The sequence below is a fragment of the Pongo abelii genome, chromosome 16 (genome assembly GCF_028885655.2).
Source record: "Pongo abelii isolate AG06213 chromosome 16, NHGRI_mPonAbe1-v2.0_pri, whole genome shotgun sequence".
NCBI lineage: Eukaryota > Metazoa > Chordata > Mammalia > Primates > Hominidae > Pongo > Pongo abelii.
The window spans coordinates 47335418-47359949 of record NC_072001.2 but is presented as its reverse complement, the minus strand read 5'-3'; the positions used below and the strand labels follow the sequence as shown (position 1 = coordinate 47359949).

The 24532-nt window shown below is 43.6% G+C and overlaps 1 protein-coding gene and 1 pseudogene across 10 annotated transcripts in view; one reads left to right on the top strand and one right to left on the bottom strand.

Moving 5' to 3' along the window:
• Window positions 1–20118, top strand: part of LOC103892505 (heterogeneous nuclear ribonucleoprotein M-like) — a 28808-nt pseudogene extending 8690 nt beyond the window's left edge.
• CTDSPL2 (CTD small phosphatase like 2) overlaps window positions 1–20423 on the bottom strand; it is a 105954-nt gene extending 85531 nt beyond the window's left edge. Inside the window, exons 1-2 of one of the 10 annotated variants that reach the window (XM_054532739.2) lie at window positions 19654–19767; window positions 16997–17118 (exon numbers count right to left, since the gene is read on the bottom strand). The gene's annotated coding sequence lies outside the window, so the exon portion shown is untranslated. Of the gene's footprint in view, window positions 1–16996; window positions 17119–19653 lie in introns of all 10 variants that reach the window. The other 9 variants (XM_002825394.6, XM_054532743.2, XM_009249786.4 and 6 more) reach the window with 9 other exon arrangements.
• Window positions 20424–24532: the final 4109 nt, after the last annotated feature.

The window sequence follows — 24532 nt, the reverse complement described above, 5'->3', positions numbered from 1 at the left end:
GGACTGGTGGAGGAACAGCAAGCCCAGTTACCCGCAAGGCACAAGTGAACGCGGGGGAGTGAAAGAAAAAAAAAACTCTACCACTGTAGGGGAAGGAAACAGTGTTGGACCCAGGGTCTTATACCAAAGACTTTAGAGATCTTAGAGATCTAACGTCTCTAATACCACTGAGGCAAGAGCAGAGAAACTCTTTTCCAGATAACACCTACAAAGATAAAAATTGCAGTCTGGCCTAGAGGAGCAAGATTATTGATAAAGTCCCACTCATGAGGCCAAGGCACATAAGCCAAACGCTGAGAGCTGATCAGGAAAATTCAGAAACACCTTCCCACATGCCAACTACCAATCTAAGCACAAAGTAACACGAGAGAAATTTGAAGCCAATGGTGCACTTAAGGTACCCTCTGCAACAACAAACAGAAACTCAGCTTAACTCCTGACTACACTAACTCAACTCCCTACACTAAAAGTCCACAAATGCAATGTTACAGGTATAAATATTATTTACTCAGTCTTTACTACCCTATTCACAATATCCAGCATTCAGTAAAATATTGCAAGACACACAAAAAAGGAATAAATTACAACCATCAAGAGAGAAAGCATTCAACAGACCAGAAATCAAGACGAATTTAAAAAAAAATTAAAAAAACAGAAATTAAATTTTTTGCAAAGATCAGTAAATTGATAAACCTTCAGCAGTTTGAGAAAAAAAAGACGCAAATAACCATTATTAGAAAGGAAAAAGTGAACATCACTATAGATCCTATATACTTTTAAGAAGAATTTACAGAGTATTACCAACAGGACCAGGCGCAGTGGCTCATGCCTGTAATCCCAGCACTTTGGGAGGCCAAGGCAGGCAGATCACCACCTGAGGTCAGGAGTTCGAGACCAGCCTGGGCAACAGAGTGAAGCCCCATCTCTACTAAAATTACAAAAATTAGTCAGGCATGGTGGTGCGCACCTGTAATCCCAGCTACTCGGGAGGCTGAGGCAGGAAAATTGCTTAAACCTGGGAAGCAGAGGTTGTAGTGAGCCGAGATCACACCACTGCACTCCGGCCTGGGCAACAGAGCAAGACTCCATCTCAAAAAAAAACCAAAAAACAAAAAACAAAAAAACAAACAACTTTATGCCTGTATACTCAATAAGTTAGATGAAAATCAAATTCCTCAAAACATATGGACCACCAAAGCTCACACATTAGATAATCTAATTAGCCCCATATCCATTAATTTCTAAAATTGAAACTGTAGTAAAAAACCTCCAACATAGAAAACTCCAGGCCCAAATGGCTTCACTGGAGAATCCTACCAATCATCTAAAAAGAAACAATACCAAATCTACATAAACTCTTCCAGAAAAAAGAAGGGAACACTTCCCAACTCATTTTATGAGACCAACATTACCCTGATAACAAAACCAAACAAACATAATACAATATTAATTTGGCACAGTACAGGTTAGGAATTGCTTACATAACATCAGCAACAACCTGATTTTATTAAATTTAAAATATAAAGGAAACAGTTTTAAACATACATATACAGCCTCACGTTGGTAATGCTACTACTTATGCCAGGATTTACCATACCCTTTCAGTTCTTTAGAGTTCCATTACTAGATAAATTACAGGTTGAGTATCCCTAATTTGAAAATACAAAATCTGAAATGCTCCATAATCCAGAAACTTGAGTGCTGACATGACACTCAAAGAAAATGCTCAACCAGTGTATAATGCAAATATTCCCCCCCCTCCCAAAAAAAACATAAAAATACAGAGACTTTTGGTCTCAAGTATTTCAGATAAGGGATACTGAACCTGTATCAGTAAAAAATGGAACAAATAAGGCACGGTGGCTCAAGCCTGTAATCCCAGCACTTGGGAGGCCGGGGTGGGGCAGGGCCAGGGGGCAGATCACAAGGTCAGGAGTTCAAGACCGGCCTGGCCAATATGGTGAAACCCTGTCTCTACTAAAAATACAAAAATTAGACGGGCATGGTGGTGGGTGCCTGTAGTCCCAGGTACTCAGGAGTCTGAGACAGGAGAATGGTGTGAACCCAGGAGGCGGAGATTGTAGTGAGATGAGATCACGCCACGCACTCCAGCCTGGGCGACAGAGCGAGACTCTATCTTAAATAAATAAATAAATAAATAAATAACAACAATAATAATATAAAGATTGGGAAAACGAGTATGCTTAGGAAAGAAATCTGTGAATGAAAATGATACAATTTAGGCATCATCACAAAACAAACATAGCAATAAGGGCAATATTTTAGCCTAAGAATTCATGACACTGGAAGAAAAAAGTATATAATGTAAAACAGTCCTACTTGTTCACAACACTGGTTGTGATCTGATTCAAGATCTCCTTTCAGGAACACAAAAAGTTAATTGCCCAGCAATTCAAAACTGGGCAATAAAATTTCCTTTCTACTTGCCTGCAGCCCAGGTAAAAGGATTAAAGAGGTAGTGGGTTGGAGTTGGAGAATGAGCCTCTTTCAAATGTTCATTATAAACTGCATCATTAATTCTGCTAGAATCTCTACTGCCTCTAAATTTCAGACTCACACTCAACCACGTTCTCAACACTTTTACTTGGTACCTCAAATTCAACTTACCCAAAACTGAATTCACTTTTCTCATACCACCCCCATACCAAAACCAGCTCTTCCTACTGTATTTTTCCTAATACATTCTTCATTACAAGTAATGCTACTACCATCTACCTAATTAGCCAAGCCAGAAACTTAGAAGTCATCCTAAACATCCCAGTTATTATTCCTCTCCCTTATCTTATATAGTCAATCATCAAATCCTGATGATTTTACCTCTGAAATATTTCTTTGTCTTGTCCCCTTTAAATCGATCCTGGGCACTGCACAAACTTGCCTGTTCCTCTCACCCAGGTTTCCCATCAACTGCCTTCAAAATAAAGACTAAACTCTGGCATTGCATATGAAACCCACAATAACTACTTCCCAGTCTTTTTTCATTGCTATTTGCTGCCACATTCTTTTTTTTTTTGAGACGGAGTCTCGCTCTGTCACCCAGGCTGGAGTGCAGTGGCACGATCTCAGCTCACTGCAAGGTCCACCTCCCGGGTTCACGCCATTCTCCTGCCTCAGCCTCCCGAGTAGCTGGGACTACAGGTGCCCACCACCACGCCTGGCTAATTTTTTGTATTTTTAGTAGAGATGGGGTTTCACCGTGTTAGCCAGGATGGTCTTGATCTCCTGACCTCGTGATCCACCTGCCTCGGCCTCCCAAAGTGCTGGGATTACAGGTGTGAGCCACCACACCCAGTCAGTGCCACATTCTTAGCACTGCAATACTAATAGTTTCCTGCCCACACTGTGCTCTATACATACTTCTGCTCTTTTTACCTCATTCTTTAAATTAACTATTATCTTCATTGTTTAAAAACTCAGCCCAAGTATCATGTATAAGTAACCACCTCTTAGCCTCAAACCTGTGTAAACCCTGTGATTATCTCTAATTTAGCTCTTAACTTGTATTAAATAATCTGTTTCTTTCTCTTTAATTGCACTAGACTGTAAGTCTTGAAGGTAGATGCTGGTTCCATAACTCTAGTAACCTGGCACAATCTTTGCTGAACTAAGCCACAATTTTTCTAATCTCTCTCAAAAAGGCCAGATAATTGGGGTGGAGGAGACCGTATTACCGAAACAATCGTCACATCAATACTCAATTCTTGCCTACAAAAAGGGGCTTATAAATAAAACTAAAAGTTTCTTCCTCATAAGATTTCCTTCCCCTTCACAAAATCCATGATACCAAGCAATTTTTGAGGCAGACAATTACGGTTTCAAATTGCCTTCTATTAACAATAAGATTACAATAATGATAAAAGCATAAACTCAGTTGATAATCTGCTCCTAAGGTCTTGAATGCACACATTTCTACCTAAACAATATTAAGAGAAAACAGCACATTGTATATGAAGAATTCTCAACAAATTAGAACTTACTTATGTGCCCTCTTTACAAATGTATTTGCTAATTGAATGAGAAGTGGTATACAGCTTGAGCATCCCTACTAGAAAAATCTGAAATACAAAAATCTGAAAATCCGAAATGCCCCAAAATTCAAGTTTTTGAGCACCAACATACATAATGTCACAAGTGGAAAATTCCACCCCGACTTCATGTGACGAGTCAGTCAAAATGCAGTCAAAACTGTTTCATGCACAAAACTATTAAAAATATTGTTTAAAATTACCTTCAGACTATGTGTGTAAGGTACTTATGAAACATGAATGAATTTCATGTTTAAACTTGGGTCCTTTCCAAGATACCTCATTATGTATATGCAAATATTCCAAAACCCAAAAAAATCTGAAATCCAAAACACTTCTGATACCAAGCATGTTGGATGAGGGATACTCAACCTGTTCTGATGTATCATGCATTAAGAGAGAAACAAGAGTAGATAATACATATAAATAAAGAAAATTACAAAAAGATCACAAATCAAACATTAAAGGCAACAACGTCAAGATTTGCCGTAAAACTTTACGTATATTTACATTTGGCTATATAAAAAATAATACATGCAGGCAAGGTTCTAGAGTAGACTCCTGAAGGAGTTACTAAAGGAATGACCTCCAGACTAAGAGGGGGACACACTCAGGTTCCAGTCCTTAATCTATCATTAGTTAGCTGTGAGACACTGCTTAAGTCATGCAATCATTCCAGCACTTTGTTTCCTCAACAGCAAAAGAAATTATTGGACATCAGATCTGGCATTTCACATGTAAATTTTACCTAAAAAATCAACAAACAAATAAAGAGCTGTCAAAATGGGAGATGAGTCATTAATTAATCAGAGCTGTCTTCATCCTTCCATCATATACAACTCATCCTGCAGCACCCTAATTAAGACAAACATTCACTACATGTTAAGGAGTCTTCAGAATGATTCATCACAATAAAACACAAATGTTATTGGACTACATGACCTCTTTGGTCTCCTTCAGCTCTAAAATTCTCTGGGTCTGTTAATTTATACTCTACCTTACAAATGGTATGATTACTAAATTTACATTAACTTACTATATTCATGAAAGAAAAAGCTAAAGTCATTGCCCTCTTGGACACCAAATGACATTTTCAAAAGTAGCAGCATGTTTCCACTTAGTCTACGTTTCTAGCCTGACTAATCTGAAATCAAGTTTCAGGTATTACAACTGTCCACCTTTACTCTCCACGACTTCCATAAGCCTTCATTATGAAAAGAGGAGGAGGAGGACTTGGGAAAAAAACAGATTTCTCCATCACCTAAGAAAAAAATCAAGACAACTAAGGAAGAAGGATTAAGTATAGGAGCATTATATAAAATATCAACTTGGCCGGGTGCGATGGCTCACACCTGTAATCCCAGCACTTTGGGAGGCCGAGGCGGGTGGATCACTTGAGGTCTGGAGTTCGACACCAGCCTGGCCAACATGGCGAAACCCCGTCGCTACTAAAAGCACAAAAATTAGCCAGGCATGGTGGTGCACACCTGTAATCCCAGCTACTCAGGAGGCTGAGGCAGTAGAATCGCTTGAACCCGGGAGGCAGAGGTTGCAGTGAGCTGAGATCACGCCACTGCGCTCCAGCTTGGGTGACAGAGTGAGACTCCGTCTCTTAAAAAAAAAAAAAAAATCAACTCTACAACAGGAAGATTCTTTTTTTTTTTTTTTTTGGTTTTGAGTTTCTCTCCTTGCCCAGGCTGGAGTGCGATGGCATGATCTTAGCTCACTGCGACCTCGGCCTCCAGGGTTCAAGCAATTCCCTGTCTCAGCCTCCCGAGTAGCTGGGATTACAGGCATGCGCCACCATGCCCGGCTAATTTTTGTATTTTTGGTAGAGACGGGGTTTCGCCATGTTGGCCAGGCTGGTCTTGAACTCCTGACCTAAGGTGATCCACCTGCCTTGGCCTCCCAAAGTGGTGGGATTACAGACGTGAGCCACTGCGCACAGCCAGAAGGATTCTTTTTTTTTTGAGACACAGTCTTGCTCTGTCGCCCAGGCTAGGGCACAGTGGTGTGATCTCGGCTCACTGTAACCTCTGCCTCCCGGGTTCATGCAATTCTCCTGCCTCAGCCCCCGTGGCTGGGATTACAGGTGCGCACCACCACGCCCAGCTAATTTTTGTATTTTTAGTAGAGACAGGGTTTCACCATCTTGGTCAGGCTGGTCTCAAACTCCTGACCTCGTAATCTGCCTGCCTTGGCCTCCGAAGTGCTGGGATTACAGGCGTGCGCCACTGTGTCTGGCCAAAGGCTCTTTTAATCCTACTCACAACAAAGTGTGTGATAAAGACAGGTGGTCTTCCGGGATCATCAATATTTCTGATATATGGTCTTCTCTGCTTTTCCATTTAGCTAATATCATAAAATTATTTAAAAACTACTAAATATAATAAACTTATCGAAAACATTTGGCAAAATACAGGACTATACAAAAAATAAAACAACTGAGTTAGGCTGATAAGATTACAGGGTTTTCTCTGACTTAAAGTTTTCTTCAATAAATAAGAAAAAAAAGAATGTGTTTTTGGCCGGGCGCAGTGACTCACTCACACTTGTAATCTCAGCACTTTGGAAGGCCCACCCAGGAAAAGTTCACTTGAGACTAAGAGTTCAAGACCAGCCTACGCAACAGTGAGACCCTGCCTTTATTTAAAAATTTTAAAACTTGGCCAGGCGTGGTGGTGCACACCTGTAGTTCCAACTACTTGGGAGGCTGCGGCAGGAGGATCACTTGAGCCCAGGAGGTCAAGGCTGCAGTAAACTGTGACTGTGCCATTGTACTCCAGCCTAGGTGAGAGAGTAAGACCCTGTCTTCTTTTTTTTTCTTGAGACCGAGTCTTGCTCTGCCTTCAGGCTGCAGCGCAGTGGCACAATCTCAGCTCACTGCAACCTCCTCCTCCCAGGTTCAAGCGATTCTCCTGCCTCAGTCTCCTGAGTAGCTGGGACTACAGGCACGCACCACCATGCCCAGCTAATTTTTGTATTTTTAGTAGAGACGGGGTTTCGCCATGTTGGCCAGGATGATCTCGATCTCTTGACTTCATGATCCGTCCATCTTGGCCTCCCAAAGTGCTGGGATTACAGGCGTGAGCCACCACGCCCAGCCAAGACCCTGTCTCTTAAGAAAATAAATAAATAAATAAATAATAATGATTTTTCTAAAACCATTATCAATTTTCTCCAGAGAAACAATATATGGGTTGTTAGATTACTGATGACTAAAACACACTCTTAAAATATACACTGACTTTTTTTTTTTTTTGAGACAAGAGTCTTGCTCTGTTGCCCAGGCTGGAGTGCAGTGGCGTGATCTCGATTCACTGCAACCTCCGTCTCCTGGGTTCAAGCGATTCTCCTACCTTAGCCTCCCAAGTAGCTGGGATTACAGGCATACACCACCACGCCCAGCTAATTTTTTTTGTATTTTTAGTAGAGACGGGGTTTTACCATGTTGGTCAGGCTGGTCTCAAACTCCTCAACTCAAATAATCCACCTGCCTCGGCCTCCCAAAGTGCTGGGATTACAAGCGTGAGGCACCGTGCCCGGCCTGCAAACTTATTTTTTAAAAAACAGCATTATAGGCCAGGCACGGTGGCTCACGCCTGTAATCCTAGCACTTTGGGAGGACAAGGTGGGAAGATTACATGAGTCCAAGAGTCTGAGACCAACCCTGGCAACATAGTGAGACCCCAACTCACTTAAAAAAAAAAGAAAAGAAATTTAAAGATAGCAATATTCAGTTTGTTGACCACCAAAAATACTTATTAAGGCACAGACATTCAGATGTTTAAATACTACTACTGCCACCCCGATTTAAAATCTTTTATGTCATTAGCAGAAATTAGGACAAAGGGGCCAGGTACGGTGGCTCACACCTGTAATCCCAGCACTTTGGGAGGCCGAGGCAGGCAGATCACTCGAGGTCAGGAGTTCGAGAACAGCCTGGCCAACATAATGAAACCCCATCTCTACTAAAAATACAAAAATCAGCCAGGCATGGAGGCATGCGCCTGTAGTACCAGTTACTTGGGAGGCTGAGGCACAACAATTGCTTGAACCCAGGTGGCGGATGTTGCAGTGAGCCGAGGTTGCGCCACTGCACTCCAGCCTGGGTGACAGAGTGAGACTCTGTCTCAATAAAAAAAAATAAAAAATAAAAAAATGAAATTAGGACAAAGTCTGTAATGATATTTGTATTCCTTTACTCTAAGCTTTAACAGAACAATTTGAAGATTGTTTTAATTTTAAAGATTTTATAAAAAAATTCTATTACATATAAGAAAATTCATAACAATAAAACTTTATAACACAATGCCATTTTAGCAAAAATATAGGTTATGAATTTGTAAGAACTGAGTAATATAGTTAATTTTCTCAACAAGCTCACAGGAAGCTCAACATTCCCAGGCTATCATTTCTCACCATATTACTACTATCCTATCATGGCCTGTGCCAATGTATTTTGTTTTAATTAACTGAGCTCACCTATACATTAATATACAAATTTCAATGTATATATTGGATATATCAACAAAGACATTCTAAAAACTAAGAAAAGTGAACTAATTTTGGCAGAATTTTCCTAAAAGTGCTTTTTTTTTTAAGAGACAGGGTCTCATTATGTGGCCCAGGCTGGAGTGCAGTGGCTATTCACAGGTGCCTTTCCACTACTGAACAGCAGAGGAGTTTTGACCTGCTCCATTTCTGACCTGGACCAGTTCACCCCTCCTTAGGCAACTTGGTGGTCCCTCGTTCCTGGGAAGTCATCATAGTGATGAACTTAGTGTGGGCATCCAATCAGCATACAACCCAGAACTCCTGGGCTCAAGCGATCCTCTTGCTTCAGCCTCTTGAGTAATTGGGACTACAGGCACATGCCACCGTGCCCAGCAAGAGTGCTTTGTATTTAAATAGTTCTCACCAAAAATGGGCAAGGGGAGAGATGTAACTACTTACTTATGCCCTTTTGATTAAACTTAACTGTCAGGCCAGGAGAAATTTGAAACCCTAAGAACACAGTAATGGGGTAGTAAGAAAAGAATCAGGCCAGGCGCGGTGGCTCACGCCTGTAATCCCAGCACTTTGGGAGGCCGAGGCGGGCAGATCATGAGGTTAGGAGATCGAGACCATCCTGGCTAACATGGTGAAACCCTCTCTCTACTAAAAATACAAAAAAATTAGCCGGGCGTGGTGGCGGGCGCCTATAGTCCCAGCTACTCGGGAGGCTGAGGCAGGAGAATGGCGTGAACCCGGGAGGCGGAACTTACAGTGAGCCGAGATTGCACCACTGCACTCCAGCCTGGGCGACAGAGCAAGACTCCATCTCGAAAAAAAAAAAAAAAAGAAAAGAATCAGGCCAGGTGCAGTGGCTCATACCTGTAATCCCAGAACTTTGGGAGGCCAAGGCAGGATGACTGCTTGAACCCAGGTATTCTTTTTTTTTTTTTTTTTTTTTTTTTGAGACGGAGTCTTACTCTGTCGCCCAGGCTGGAGGGCAGCGGCGCAATCTCGGCTCACTGCAAGCTCTGCCTCCCAGGTTCACGCCATTCTCCTGCCTCAGCCTCCAGAGCAGCTAGGACTATAGGCACCCACCACCACTCCTGGCTAATTTTTTTTGTATTTTTAGTAGAGACGGGGTTTCACCATGTTAGCCAGGATGGTCTCGATCTCCTGACCTCATGATCTGCCTGCCTCGGCCTCCCAAAGTGCTGGGATTACAGATGTGAGCCACCACGCCCGGCCAGAGCCCTGGGATTCCTAACAGCCTGGACAACATGGCAAGACCCTGTCTCCACAAAAATTGTAAAAAATACAAAATTAGCCAGGCATGGTAGTGTGTGTGTCTGTACTCCCACCTACTAGGGAGGCTGAAGAGGAAGGATCAACTGAGCCTGGGAGGTCAAGGCTGTAGTGAGCCATGTTCACACAACTGCACTCCAGCCTCGGTGAGACAGAAAGACTCAGTGTCAAAACAAAACAAAACAAAAACCCCACAAAATTTTATAGATACATATATATATACACATACACAAACATACATACACACTCAAAATCTTTAAAACAATAATATAAAACATCATGGCCTTTGTCCAAAATAAATTTGCATTGAGTTATGCGAAATAACTCAATGTGGTGGCTCATGCCTATAATCCCAGCACTTTAGGAGGCCAAGGCAGGTGGATCACTTGAGCTCAGGAGTTTGAGAACAACCTGGGCAACATGGTGAAATCCTGTCTCTACCAAAAATACAAAAATTAGCTGGGCATGGTGGTGCTCGCCTGTGGTTCCAGCTACTTGGGAGGCTGAGGTGGAAGGATCACTGGAGCCCAGGAAGTTGAGGCTGCAGTGAGCCATGATCACACCACTGCACTCCAGCCTAGGTGACAGAGCAAGACCTGGTCTCAAAAATAAATAAAAATTCAAAAATAAACTGAGGCCAAGCGCAGTGGCTCACACCTATAACCCCAGCACTTTGGAAGGCGAAGATGGGCAGATCATTTGAGGTCAGGAGTCTGAGATCAGCCTGGCCAACATGATGAAATCTCGTATCTACTAAAAATACAAAAATTAGCCAGGCATGGTGGTGCACACCTGTAATCCCAGCTACTCAGGAGACTGAGGCAGGAGAACTGCTTGAACCCAGGAGACAGAGGTAGCAGTAAGCCAAGACTGCACCACTACACTCCAGTCTAGGTGACAGAGTAAGACTTAGTCTGGGGGGAAAAAAAAGTAATTTCCCATTATTCTTATCACTACCTATAAAGGGAAAATTACTTCATTATGACTGAGATGAACTATTAATATATGGGAGATAGAAGACAAGGATTATGAAGACTGAATTTTTACTTAAAATCACTGGTCAAAGATTAGGTATAATCATAATTCTCTAACAGAGGTGTCTTCTTGCTTGCTACTACAAAAACAAACAAACAAAAACAACATGAGCCGCCATGGTAGCTCACTCCTGTAATCCTAGCACTTTGGGAGGCCGAGGAGGGAGGATCACCTGAGGTTAGGAGTTCAAGACCAGTCTGGCCAACATGGTTCAAGACCGTCTCTACTAAAATACAAAAATTAGCTGGGCCTGATGGTGGGTACCTGTAATCCCAGCCACTGGGGAGGCAGAGAATCACTTGAACCCGGGAGATGGTGGCTGCAGTGAGCCAAAATCGTGCCACTGCACTCCAGCCTGGGTGGCTGAGACTCCGCCTCAAAAAATACAAAAAACAAAAAAAAGGGTATATTATTCCCAACACAGGAGGAAATGCATGATAGTTTGAAATGATTGTCAATATTTTTTCAAATAATTTTTATCTACACATCAGAAATTAAAGAATTATATAATTATCTTAATTCAACAAAATATACTAAGGCAGGTACTTGTAAGGTCAGTGAGAGGTTATTATTTTCAACTCAATAAGAAAACCATAAATATTTGGGAGATATTAGGATGAAAGCATTATTACTAAAGCAAATAATCAGTTTTCTCTCAACTGAAAAGATATTTATGTGTCCTGATTATTTTTTTTAAACAAATAATACATATATTTTTTTTGAGATGGAGTTTCGCTCTTGTTGCTCTGGCTAGAGTGCAATGGCATGATCTCAGCTCACTGCAGCCTCAGACTCCTGGGTTCAAGAGATTTTCCTGCCTCAACCTCCCAAGTAACTGGATTACAGGCGCCTGCCACCATGCCCGGCTAATTTTTCGTATTTTCAGTAGAGACGGGGTTTTGCCATGTTGGCCAGGCTAGTCTCAAACTCCAGACCTCAGGTGATCCGCCGGCCTCAGCCTCCCAAACTGCTGGGATTACAGGCATGGGCCACCGTGCCCTGCCTTTTTTTTTTTTTTTTTGACCCAGGGTCCTACTCTATCACCCAGGCTGGAGTGCCAGTGGCCCAATCAGGGCTCGCTGCAGCCTCAAACTCCCAAGGCTCACATGATCCTCCTGCCTCAGACCAAGTAGCTGGGTCCACAGGCATGCACCACCACACCCAGCTAATTTTTGTACTTTTAGTAGAGATGGGGTTTCACCGTGTTGCCCAGTCTGGTCTCGAACTCCTGGGCTCAAACAATCTACCCTCCTCGGTCTCCCAAAGTGCTAGAATTACAGGCGTGAGCCACCGCACCCACCCTTACTTTTCTTTTAATAAACATACGGGGGTTTTTTTGTTTCTTTTGTTTGTTTTTTTTTTTTTGAGACAGAATCTCACTGTCACCCAGGCTGGCACGCAGTGGCGCCATCTCAGCTCACTGCAACTTCCACCTCCCCAGCCCAAGAGCCTCAGCCACCTGAGTAGCTGGGATTACAGGCATGCATGTATGCCACCATGCCTGGCTAATTTTTTTTTTTTTTTTTTTTTTTTTTTAAGAGACAGGGTTTCGCCATGTTGGCCAGGCTGGTCTCAAACCCCTGACCTCAGGTGATCTGCCCACCTTGGCCTCCCAAAGTGCTGGGGTTACGGACGTGAGCCACCGTGCCTCGACTTTTTTTTTTTGGGGGGGACAAAAGTTCCTGCTCTGTCGCCCAGGCTGGAGTGTCAGTGGCCCAATCAGGGCTTGCTGCAGCCTCGACCTCCCAAGGCTCAGGTGATCCTCCTGCCTCAGCCCCCCGAGTAGCTAGGTCTACAGGGGTATGCCACCAAGCCTAGCTAATTTTTGTATTTTTAGTAGAGATGGGGTTTCACTGTGTTGCCCAGGCTAGTCTTGAACTCCTGGGTTCAAACAATCCACCCCCCTCGGTCTCCCAAAGTGCTGGAATTACAGGTGTGAGCCACTGTGCCCAGCCTTACTTTTCTTTTACTAAATGTATGTTTCTTTTTTTTTTTTTTTTTTTTTTTTTTTGAGATGGAGTCTCGCTCTGTTGCCAGGCTGGAGCGCAGTGGCGTGATCTCGGCTCACTGCAACTTCCACCTCCTGGGTTCAAGTGATTCTCCTGCCTCAGCCTCCCAAGCAGCTGGGACTAGAGGTTCACGCCACCACGCCCAGCTAATTTTTGTATTTTTAGTTGAGATGGGGTTTCACCATGTTGGCCAGGATGGTCTCGATCTCTTGACCTCATGATCCAACCGCCTCGGCCTCCCAAAGTGCTGGGATTACAGGCGTGAGCCACCGCACCCAGCCTTTTTTTTTTTTTTTTTTTTGAGATGGAGTCTCGCTCTGTCACCCAGGCTGGCATGCGGTAGCACCATCTCGGCTCACTACAACCTCCGCCTCCTCAGCTCAAGGGAGTCTCATACCTCAGCCACCTGAGTAGCTGGGATTACAGGCACGCATGCACGCCACCATGCCTGACTAACTTTTTTTTTTTTTTTTTTTTTTTTTTTTTTTTTTTTTTATAGAAAGGGGGTTTTGCCGTGTTGGCCAGGCTGGTCTTGAACTCCTGCCCTCAACCTCCCAAAGTGCTGGGATTAAAAATATACTTTTAAGGCCAGGTATAGTGGCTCACGCCTGTAATCCCAGCACTTTGGGAGGCCGAGGTGGGCAGATCACAAGGTCAGAAGTTTGAGACCAGCCTGGCCCATATGGTGAAACCCCGTCTCTACTAAAAAAATACAAAAGGCTGAGCGCGGTGGCTCACACCTGTAATCCCAGCACTTTGGAAGGCCGAGGCAGGTGGATCACGAGGTGAGAAGATCGAGACTATCCTGGCTAACACGGTGAAACCCTCGCTCTACTAAAAATATAAAAAATTAGCCAGGCGTGGTGGCAGGTGCCTGTAGGCCCAGCTACTCAGGAGGCTGAGACAGGAGAATGGTGTGAACCTGAGAGGCAGAGCTAGCAGTGAGCCGAGATCGCGCCATTGCACTCCAGCCTGCGTGACAGAGCGAGACTCCGTCTCAAAAAAAAAAAAAAACAAAAACAAAAATACAAAAATTAGCCGGGCGTGGTGGCACACACCTGTAGTCCTAGCTACTCAGGAGGCTGAGGCAGGAGAATCACTTGAACCAGGGAGGCAGAGGTTGCACTGAGCTGAGATCGTGCCACTGCACTCCAGCCTGGGCAACAGAGTGAGACTCCATCTCAAAAGAAAAAAAACGTGTGTGTGTGTGTGTGTGTATATATGTATATAAAATATTTAAATCCCTACTTAGGCTGAGCGCAGTGGCTCACACTTGTAATCCCAAGTATCTTCTACTAGTACACTGTTTTGCTGTTTTCTGTCTTTTTTTTTTTTTTTAAGACAGGGTCTTGCTCTGTCACCTAGGCTGGAAGACTGGAGTGCAATGGATAGCACCCTCACGGCTCACTGCAGCCTCAACCTCCTGGGCTCAAGCAATTCCCCCTACTCAGCCCCGCTAGTGGCTGGGACTATAGATGTGAGTCACCATGCCCAGCTAATTTTTTGTATTTTAGGTAGAGACAGGGTTTCGCCATGTTGCCCAGGCTGGTCTCGAACTCCTAAGCTCAGGGGATCCGCCTGCCTCAGCCTCCCAAGTGCTGGGATTACAATCATGAGCCACCAAGCCCAGTCCGTTGTGTTGTTTTAATCAAATCAGCAAACACATTTCCATGCTAGAATCCCATGCTGATCATTCATGTTCAATATAGACGTTCTCTTTTTTCTTCAATCTAACACAGGAATCAGCCAGGTGCGGTGGCTCACGCCTGTAATCCCAGTACTTTGGGAGGCCGAGACAGGCGGATCATCCTGAGGTCAGCAGTTCGAGACCAGCCTGGCCAACATGGTGAAACCCTATCTCTACTAAAAACATAAAAAATTAGCCAGGCGTGATAGCAGGCACCTGTAATGCCAGCTACTCCGGGGGCTGAGACAGGAGAATCACTTGAATCTGGGAGGCAGAGGTTGCATTGAGCTGAGATGGCACCACTGCACCGCAGCCTGGGAGACAGAGCGAGACTCTGTTTCAAAAAAAAAAATAATAATAGGCCGGGAGCAGCGGCTCACGCCTGTAATCCCAGCACTTTGGGAGGCCAAAGTGGGCGGATCACAAGGTCAGGAGTTCGAGAACAGCCTGGCCAACAAGGTGAAACCCCATCTCTACTAAAAAAATACAAAAATTAGCTGGGCATGGTGGCGTGCGCCTATAATCCTAGCTACCTGGGAGGCTGAAGCGGGAGAATTGCTTGAACCTGGGACCTGGGAGGCGGAGGTTGCATTGAGCCAAGATTGCACCACTGCACTCCAGCCTGGGCGACAGAGCAAGACTTCATCTCAAATAATAATAATAATAAAAAAATAATAATATAAGAACATATGGGTATCACAAAATACATAGTCCCTAGTATAGTCAACTGGCCTATTGTGACCTTCATTAAAATATTTGTCTTTAAGGTCTTACAATCCTTCTTGGGGCCACACTTAGTCTCACTATTCCTTACTGTCAGGATCCCAAAGGGACTCCAAGCAGCCAAAGCTTCTCACTATAATTCTATCCCCACCATGCCTGTCATCTTTCCGAGACAATGCTCCTATATTCTACACCCCTTCTAATCACAGCCAGTGCATAAAAACTTAACTCTCCTGGCCAGGAGCGGTGGCTCACACCTGTAATCCCAGCACTTTGGGAGGCTGAGGCGGGTGGATCACTTGAGGTCACGAGTTCGTGACCAGCCTGACCAACATGGTGAAACCTCATCTCTACTAAAGAAAAAAAATACAAAGTTAGCCAGCCGTGGTGGTGGGCGCCTGTAATCCCAGCTGCTTGGGAGGCTGAGGCAGGAGAATGGCTTGACCCAGGAGGCAGAGGCTGCAGTAAGCTGAGATCGCACCACTGCACTCCAGGCTGGGGAACAAGAGCGAAACTCTGTCTCAAAAAAACAAAAAACAAAAAACAAACAAACAAAAAAAACCCTTAATTCTCCTATGTTACCTTATCTCTGAACCCTCACCCTGTGTGTGGTACCAGTAAGCTTATTTGATAGTCAATCTGTGCTAATATTGTCAACAAGACAATTTTTAAAGTTTCCTCTTTCAGAGAATTTGTGATTTTTAAACAGGACATTTAGAAAAACACTGGAGAGATATAAATAAAGTTAGGCATTGGCAACTCTCAAATTATACCACACAGTCAACTACCTAGTCTACCTATTTGTAATGCAGGTCCAATTACAATTTAATATAGTTTAAATTAAAAAATTAATGTAGTCATACAAACACTAGTGAATATATGTCTGGCTTAGATATCTGCCTCCTGGCAAATGCCAAGTAAGTGAAAACTAAAGCTGCAATTAAACGGTTTTAACATGGGTTCCATATCTGTCAAGTCTCCTCATCGTGAGCCAGGTGCAGTGGCTCATGCCAGTAAGCCCAGCACTTTGGGAGGCTTAAGGAGGGAGAATCACTTGAGCCTAGGAGTTTGCGACCAGCCTGGGTGACATAGCGAGACCCCGTCTCCATTAAAAAAAAAAAAAAAAATCGGGCCAGGTGCGGTGGCTCACATCTGTAATCCCAGCACTTTGGGAGGCCGAGGTGGGTAGATCAACTGAGGTCAGGAGTTCAAGACCAGCCTGGCCAACATAGAGAAACCCCATCTCTACAAAAAATACAAAAATTAGCCAGGTGTGGTGGCGCGTGCCTGTAGTCCCAGCTACTCAGGAGGCTGAGGCAGAATAATTACTTGAACCCAGGAGGTGGAGTCTGCACTGAGCCAAGATCACACCATTCCACTCCAGCCTGGGCAACAAGAGCGAAACTCTGTCTCACAAACAAAAAAAAGTAGCAAATGACCCCCCGTAGCCAATTTACTTAAAACAGTCAGGTACTTTTTAGCTTACTTTTAACCAGAAAAATTACTTAGAGCACACCACAAATAAACTCCTCTCAGCACACTTGATATTTGTGACTTAAAGTGTCTTTTCTACTTTATGCTTTCACAACCTGGTAAGTTACAATTAGATATTGCTTTTTCCAAATTCTGGCAAACCATTTTATTCATTATCTCATCAATCTAAAGCACAGTCTCCTATGACTAGGATAAATTAATACCATTTTGGAGTCGGCTTGGTGGCAAATACCCGTCTTCCCAGCACTTTGGGAGGCTGAGGCAGGAGGATTGCTTGTAGCCAGGAGTTGCAAAGCAGCCTGGGCAACATAGTGAGACCCCATCTCTACAAAAAAATAAAAACATTAGCCAGGTGTGGTGGCATGTGCCTGCAGTCCCAACTACTTGGGAGGCTGAAGCAGGAGGACTGCATAGGCCCAGGGGTTCACCACTGCACTCCAACCTAGGCCACAGAGAGAGACCCCCATCTCTAAAAAATAAAAATAAAAATAAATGCAATTTTACTCAACTAACAATAAAATCTATAGCTACAAATCCAGAATCTAGTACATCCTTGGTGAACAACAGGTCCAAGTTTCTTTAACCAGAATTAGATAGACTCTGTTATATAATAATCTCATGAAAAACCACTTAACCAGAAATCACAAACTTGAGATCAGCTAGATGAATCTGGAAAGAAAAGACTTCCCCAATTCTTAATTTCTTAACAGTGGGAAAACAGTAACATTACCAGCTCAAGTTAAATGCACAAGAGACACTGTAGAATGGACTCTTGTGAAACATACAAACCCTGATATTCCTATGCAATCCTATTCAGATTTTCTATATAGCTACAAGTCCACAAAGGTTAAGGACTATATCATTCACAGCTTTTACACTCTTTTTTTTTAAGACGGAGTCTCGCTCTGTCACCAGGCTGGAGTACAGTGGGGTGGTCTTCAGCTCACTGCAATCTCCGCCTCCTGGGTTCAAGCGATTCTCCTGTCTCAGCCTCCGGAGTAGCTGGGACTACAGGTGTGCGCCACCACGCCCGGCTCATTTTTGTATTTTTAGTAGAGATGGAGTTTCACTATGTTGGCCAGGCTGTTCTCGAACTCCTGATCTTGTGATCCGCCTGCCTTGGCCTCCCAAAGTGCTGGGATTACAGGCGTGAGCCACCCCACCCAGCCAGCTTATACATTCTTTCAACTCTGAGAAAAGCATTAAAAGAGTGCAAGTACTGAATGCATGTAGTACTAAACAATTTAGAACTCTTGAAAACAAGGTCTACAATGCTCACTCAGCTAGCTGCAAACTAATTTTTATTAAAAACATTAATGCTATTAACTACCCAAAAAGGTCATTAAAATACAGACAAAACCTATACACTAGACCAATGATTTAAGATCCCTTTAAGTTGCACATTTGGCTCCATTTTTTAAATAAACTGACTCGGCAAGTAGTTAACATGCCTGTACCTCCACTATTCTATTGGCCTTAGGAAAGTATGAAGTTCAACTCAATCCTAAAAAACTCCTTCACATAAGAGCTACATTTTGCCTTGACTTTCTTTATGACCTTGGGCAAAGTCTACCAAACGAGGATTATAATAATGTTTGTGTGTTCCTGTTTATTATTGAAAATTAACCATAACATCGTGCAAACAATAGTGAAATTCTCTAAACTGGACCTATCCAGAACTGAAAACTTGAGTTATAAATATCAACTGATATTCAATGTGAACAGTTTTTAAAATTTTAACTTGATTAGTGAAAACAAAACAAAACCTACAACGATCCCAAATTCAACTTGATTAATAAATTCCGAAAACACCAACAGCCTCCTTATTACTTCTCTTTATGAACAATTGGTCTGCAATGTAATTTTTAAAAAAAGGAAAGAAATAGTAAAGAAATATAGTAAAACTAGCTTTAACACGCCATTTCCCTTTTCTAAGAATAACAAATGGACCAGGAACGAAAATTTAAAACTGGGCAAAGAATGGGGAGACAAAGCAATCTACAATCTGAAAATTACACAGATAAATCCATCATTTCAAGTCACTAATTTGTGTACCCACTTAAGAAATTCATCTTGGTACTGCGTTACCAGCATTAGGAAGATAAATCCCTGCCTCGGAGGAACGTCTACTGAGAACGTTTCATTTCAGGATCTCAGGTAAGTTTACGAGCTCTTAGATCTCTTTAGGTTTCCCTAAGGTACGCTGAAGTGTTTAACATCATTCACACATCCAGCCACCACAGGGTGAGAAGTAAATAAACAAGATTTACTTATGCAATTATTTACCACAGAACTCTGGTCAACAATGCAAAAGTAAACACCCATACAGGCATTTAAAATCCAAAGAAAGCAGAGAATATTAAGCATAATAAGGTTCACTCTTTAACTGACCACTATGGAAACCAGAGGCCTTCCACATGGACTGTTCCTTACTACCACTCCCGATTTGAAAAAGTAACAATGTCAACTCGAAATTTTAACAGTACAAAAGATAAACAGAACTTAGTCAAATCCCTTCTTCCAGATTCTGAAAAGGTGTTTATAAGAACTGAGATAAGAGCAACGCCCCCCTAAAAGCACCCTACTCGAAAGAATGAAATGCCGAAAACATCAGGTGGGCCAAAAAGGTTAAAAAAGCTAAACTTCTAACTTAATTACCCAGAGGTTGGGGACTAGGAACGTGAGATCGGAGTGGGGGTGGGTAGCAAAGTGAAATCTAACCCCAGAAATCACAACGCAGGCCGCAACCTAGGAGGTGAAGCTGGCGGGAAGTGAGCTCCCTTTCTGTTCCCAGGGGAAAGTCCAGAAAGGAGCGGCTCCGCACAGTGGACGTACGAGGCGCCAAAGAGTGCATGCCTACCAAGGCGCCAGAGCCGCTGGAGGACCAGGTTTAGAAGGGGAGGAGATCCCGGCAGACGGCCCTGGAAGAGGAGGAGGACTAAGACTGGAAGCAGCGGCAGCGTCTGGACGAAGGGGATTACCTAACTGTGACGACAGAGAAGTGTCCTCAGGCTCCGGCGATGGTCCCGACTGCGCAATGTGTGGTGTCTTTCCCGCTTACCCCGCAGCAGCAACAGAACCAGCTCCTTCAGCCAGTCGCCATTTCCCGCCTACCGACCTGCTGCACCGCACGGACAGGGACCCGGATGGAAAGCGGCCTCTCCGCGCAGGCGCCCTGACTTCCTCCTCCCCCTCCTGCCACAATTCCGCGAGGTGGGAGGGAAGGAATGCGGGCAGCCACAACGGCAACAACAACCAAAAAAACACTTTTACTTCCGTGAAGAGCGTTGAAGTTCCTTACGCCGGACGAAACGCTCTAGTCTGAATCCCGGAGAAAAATTGAACACAAGGCCTTAGTACTGGGTGGATTAAGAAAGGACAAAACCTATCAGGATAAGCAAGAGCCTGGGGGATATTTGTACATTAGGGGCCTCCGTAGCCGGCTGTGTAGTGGTCGCAAGGGGGAGTAGGGAGTAAAGCGTTAGGAGTGGAGAGGCGGGGACCCGAAGGACGGTTTTTCCTCCCGCTCCTAACGGAACTGCTTGGGCCGAGCTGGGAGGGGGAGCGCGCCCTTGCCCCGGAGGCGGGGCTTAGGAACGCGTCGTGCACCCTGGCGGCTAGGGTTTAGTAACTGTGGGCGCGCAGGGTAGGTGGAGCCGAGGGGATAAGGCGGGACTAACGGCTTGGCGCGCTGGAGGAGGTAGTTTGTAGGGAGCGCTGCCCGAGGCCGGGAGAAAGCATATCTGGCGCCTTTCCTGGGATTTCGGTGGCCCTTGAAGGTTCCCTTTCCAGCTCATTGCCTAGAGGGCGTAGCAGTCGCTTTTGCATCATAAATATTCATGCCCTTCGACTCAACCCTATGTTGGCGGTGATTCTGCAGGTTGAAAACTCGGATCTTTCAGGCCTTGTGGGCTCCCACCTGCGACCCTAGGTCAAAGGACGGTCAGCTCCACAGAGTGAAAATTTATCAGTCCGGAGAATCCAGTTCTAGTGGGGTATCAGAAAACCAAGCCTAGTGGTTGGAAGAACATTGTTTTTCACTGAAACTCCAAGCCACTCTCCTTATTCGATCAAGAAATATTTATTGAAAAAATAACTAGGTGCGACGGGTAAAACAGTGAGCCAGGCAGACACGGACACTGCCTTCCCCAAAGGTCATGATTTTTTTTTTTTTTTTTTTTTTTTTTTTTTTTTTTTATGAGACGGAGTCTTCACTCTGTCGCCCAGGATGGAGTGCAGTGGCGCGATCTCGGCTCAAACCTCCGCCTCCAGGGTTCAAGCGATTCCTCTGCCTCAGCCCCCCGAGTAGCTGGGATTACAGGCGCGCGCCACCACGCCCGGCTAATTTTTGTATTTTTAGTGGAGATGGGGTTTCACCACGTTGGTCAGGCTGGTCTCGTACTCCTGACCTCGTGATCCGCCCGCCTCGGCCTCCCAAAGTGCTGGGATTACAGGCGTGAGCCACCGCGCCCGGCCAAAGATCATAATCTATTGAAGAAGACACCCAAGTAAACAGAATTTAAAAACTGATAAATACAAGGATGGCATAATAGGCGTTGTAGAACACATGAGAGTGCCGGCGAGGGGGTTTGGGAAGGTTTCGTAAGACAACATCTGAGACAAAAAGGAGGAGTTGGTGTTGGAGGGGAAGAGTGTCTGGGTAAAGGAAACAACAGACGGAAAAGTCCAAAGATGAGACTGTGTTGAGCCATTGGAAAAGTAGTTCTGTGCGCTAGGAAAAAAGGATGGGAGGGCAGGGGGAAGATAGCAAGAGAGGCTGAGAAGTAAGCAGAAATAACATACCGTTGTGAATCTCATTATTTCTATTTCGAAGTATGGAGCAGGTGGGTTGTCTTCTGAAAACCTTGTATACTACAGATTCTTCTGTCAGAGTCCATTTGCACCCTAAATCTTCCTAGTGCAAAAATGCTCTGAATGCGACATTTATTGGGAGCTGGTGGTATACACAGCACAGAACTACTAATAGTAACAGTCCACACACACAAAAATAGATTCCTGAAAAGTTCAATGGAATCCAACAAATAGTTTATTCAGAGTGTATCATGGAAAGCAGTAAAATACCAACTAAACAGTTACCCCATTATTACTAAAGTTTATTTTATTTATTTATTTATTTTTAGAGACAGGGTCTCACTCCGTTCCCCAGACTGAAGTAATTCAAGCTCATTGCAACCTCAAAATCCATGGTTCAAGCTATCTTCCTGCCTTGGCCTGCCAAAGTGCTGGGATTACAGGCCTGAGCTACTGCACACAGCCCCTAAAGTTTTGTTTTGCTTTTTGTTTGGAGACAGGGACTTCCTCTGTACCCCTGGCTTGAGTGCAGTGGCATGATCATAACTCACTGCATCCTGGGCTCAAGTGATCCTGGGCTCAAGTGATCCTCCCACCTCAGCCTCCCAGTATCGAGGACTGGCTAATAAAGTTATTTTTAAATCAGGTAAAAATTAGAAATATTTCTGGGGGAAAAAATTTCCAAGAAATCGTTATTTCAAACCTTCATGTTCCTAAAACTTAAGTAAAATATGCTATTTCCAAAGAGCACTTTTATATGCATTTTGATTCTCCTAACAACCCTATGAGGTAGGTAGAATAGGTGGTATTTGTTCCCTGCCTTTCAGTTGAAGACACTGAAATTTGAAAAAAGAAGAAAAACACGCCATATCCAAAGACAATCACAATCATCTAGTAAGAAATATAATAGAGACTCAAGCCCCTATTCTGCTTATTATACCACCTCGTATGGCAATACTATTACCATTGTTAAGTTTGGTAAGTTTAGGGCCAGGCCTTAATCTCAGCACTTTGGTAGGTTGAGGTGGGAGGATCATTGTATATCAGGGGTTCAAGACCAGCCTTGGCAACATAGTGAGACCTCATCTCTATTAAAAAAAAATTATTAAGTTTAGAAAGGTTGCTGATAGTAAGCCTAAGTCCATTTGCAATTTTTTTTAACGTTTTAACACCGTCTTTTCACAAGGGATAATTGTTATGTTCTGCTTTTTACCTTGATTTATATCCCATGGTCTCTCTCCTAGCCTCCTTTTCTGCAATATCTAAGTGAATTGTTGTGAAGATCAAATTAGATTATCTATGAAAGCACTTAGCAAGATGCTTTCCTTGCTCCTTAAATGGTAGTAGTTAATGTCTTGAAGCTTCTGTAACAATCTAGTCCAAAATTTTAGAATAAAATAATGGTCTAAAAATATGAACTTAAAAAAGTATGAAGTATTTTTAGATGTAAAGCAGTGGCCACAGGAAAAAAATGTAATTAATGCAAAAAGCTAGTAGCAGGTATTTTTGCTTTCTGTTTTTTTTTTGTTTTGTTTTGTTTTTTAAGAGGTGGAGTCTTGCTATATTGCCCAGGCGGCCCAGGCTGGACTCAAACTCCTGGGCTCAAGTGATCCTCTCACCTCAGCCTCCTGAGTAGCTGGAACTACAGGCACATGCCACCATACCCAGTTTGAATGCTTTTTAAACTATTCGAAACTACTACTATATGAAGACACTAATGAAATAGAGTGTTCATTAAGTAATGTAATAGGGTCAGGCGCGGTGGCTCACGCCTGTAATCCCAGCACTTTGGAAGGCCAAGGTGGGCAGATCACATGAGGTCAGGAGTTGAGACCAGCCTGGCCAACATGGCAAAACCCCATATGTACTAAAAATACAAAAATTAGCTGGGTGTGGTGGCACGTGCCTGTAATCTCAGCTACTCGGGAGTCTGAGTCAGGAGAATTGCTTGAACCCGGGAGGCAGAGGTTGCAGTGGGCCAAGATAATGCTACTGCACTCCAGCCTGGGGGGCAGAATGAGATTCCATCTCAAAACAAAAAATTTAGGCTGGGCATGGTGGTTCACGCCTGTAATCCCAGCACTTTGGGAGGCAGAGGTGGGTGAATCACGAAGTCAGGAGTTCGAGAACAGCCTGGCCAACATGGTGAAACCTCGTCTCTACTAAGGATACAAAAAAATAGCCAGGTGTGGTGGCACGCACCTGTAATCCCAGCTACTCGGGAGGCTGAGACAGGAGAATCCCCTGAACTTGGGAGGCAGAGGTTGCAGTGAGCCGAGATCGGGCCATTGCACTCCAGCCTGGGCAACGGGGCAAGACGCCATCTCAGGAAAAAAAAAAAAAAAAAAAGTAATGTAATACAAATATCTCAAATCTTCAGCAGTCTTTCAGTAGGTCCTTCCTTATTCCAGAGTATATGGAATATATTTACCTTTTACCTGAAATATAAGGCATTTGTTCTTCACAGTTCATTCTTATATTAATTCTATGATGTATATGTTTTTGTCACTTATTGCAACTCAGTAAGGCAGTAATATTCATATTAAATATTGAAATACCAGAACTGTTATTTTGCTCCTCCACTGTTGCAATTACTTGATGGCAATGGTCATCTGAAACTTAATGTGGTCAAAACTAAATGTTTAATTTTCTCTCAAACCTGCATCTCCTTAAGTATTCTCTGCCTTACTGAATGCAGTTTTTCTTTCTCATACCCAATGTCCAGTTTTAAAGTACAATAAACTTTCAAAATCAATTCTGAATCGAAACACTTCTCATCACCTCAACTGCTTCTCTAGTTCAATAACCATCATCTTTAACTTGGAATGCTATAACAGCCTTTAAAGTCTTTCTGTTTCACTCTTGAACCCGTTCAATCTTTTCAACACAGCAGCCAGTTTTTTGTTTTTTTTTTTTTTTGAGACAGA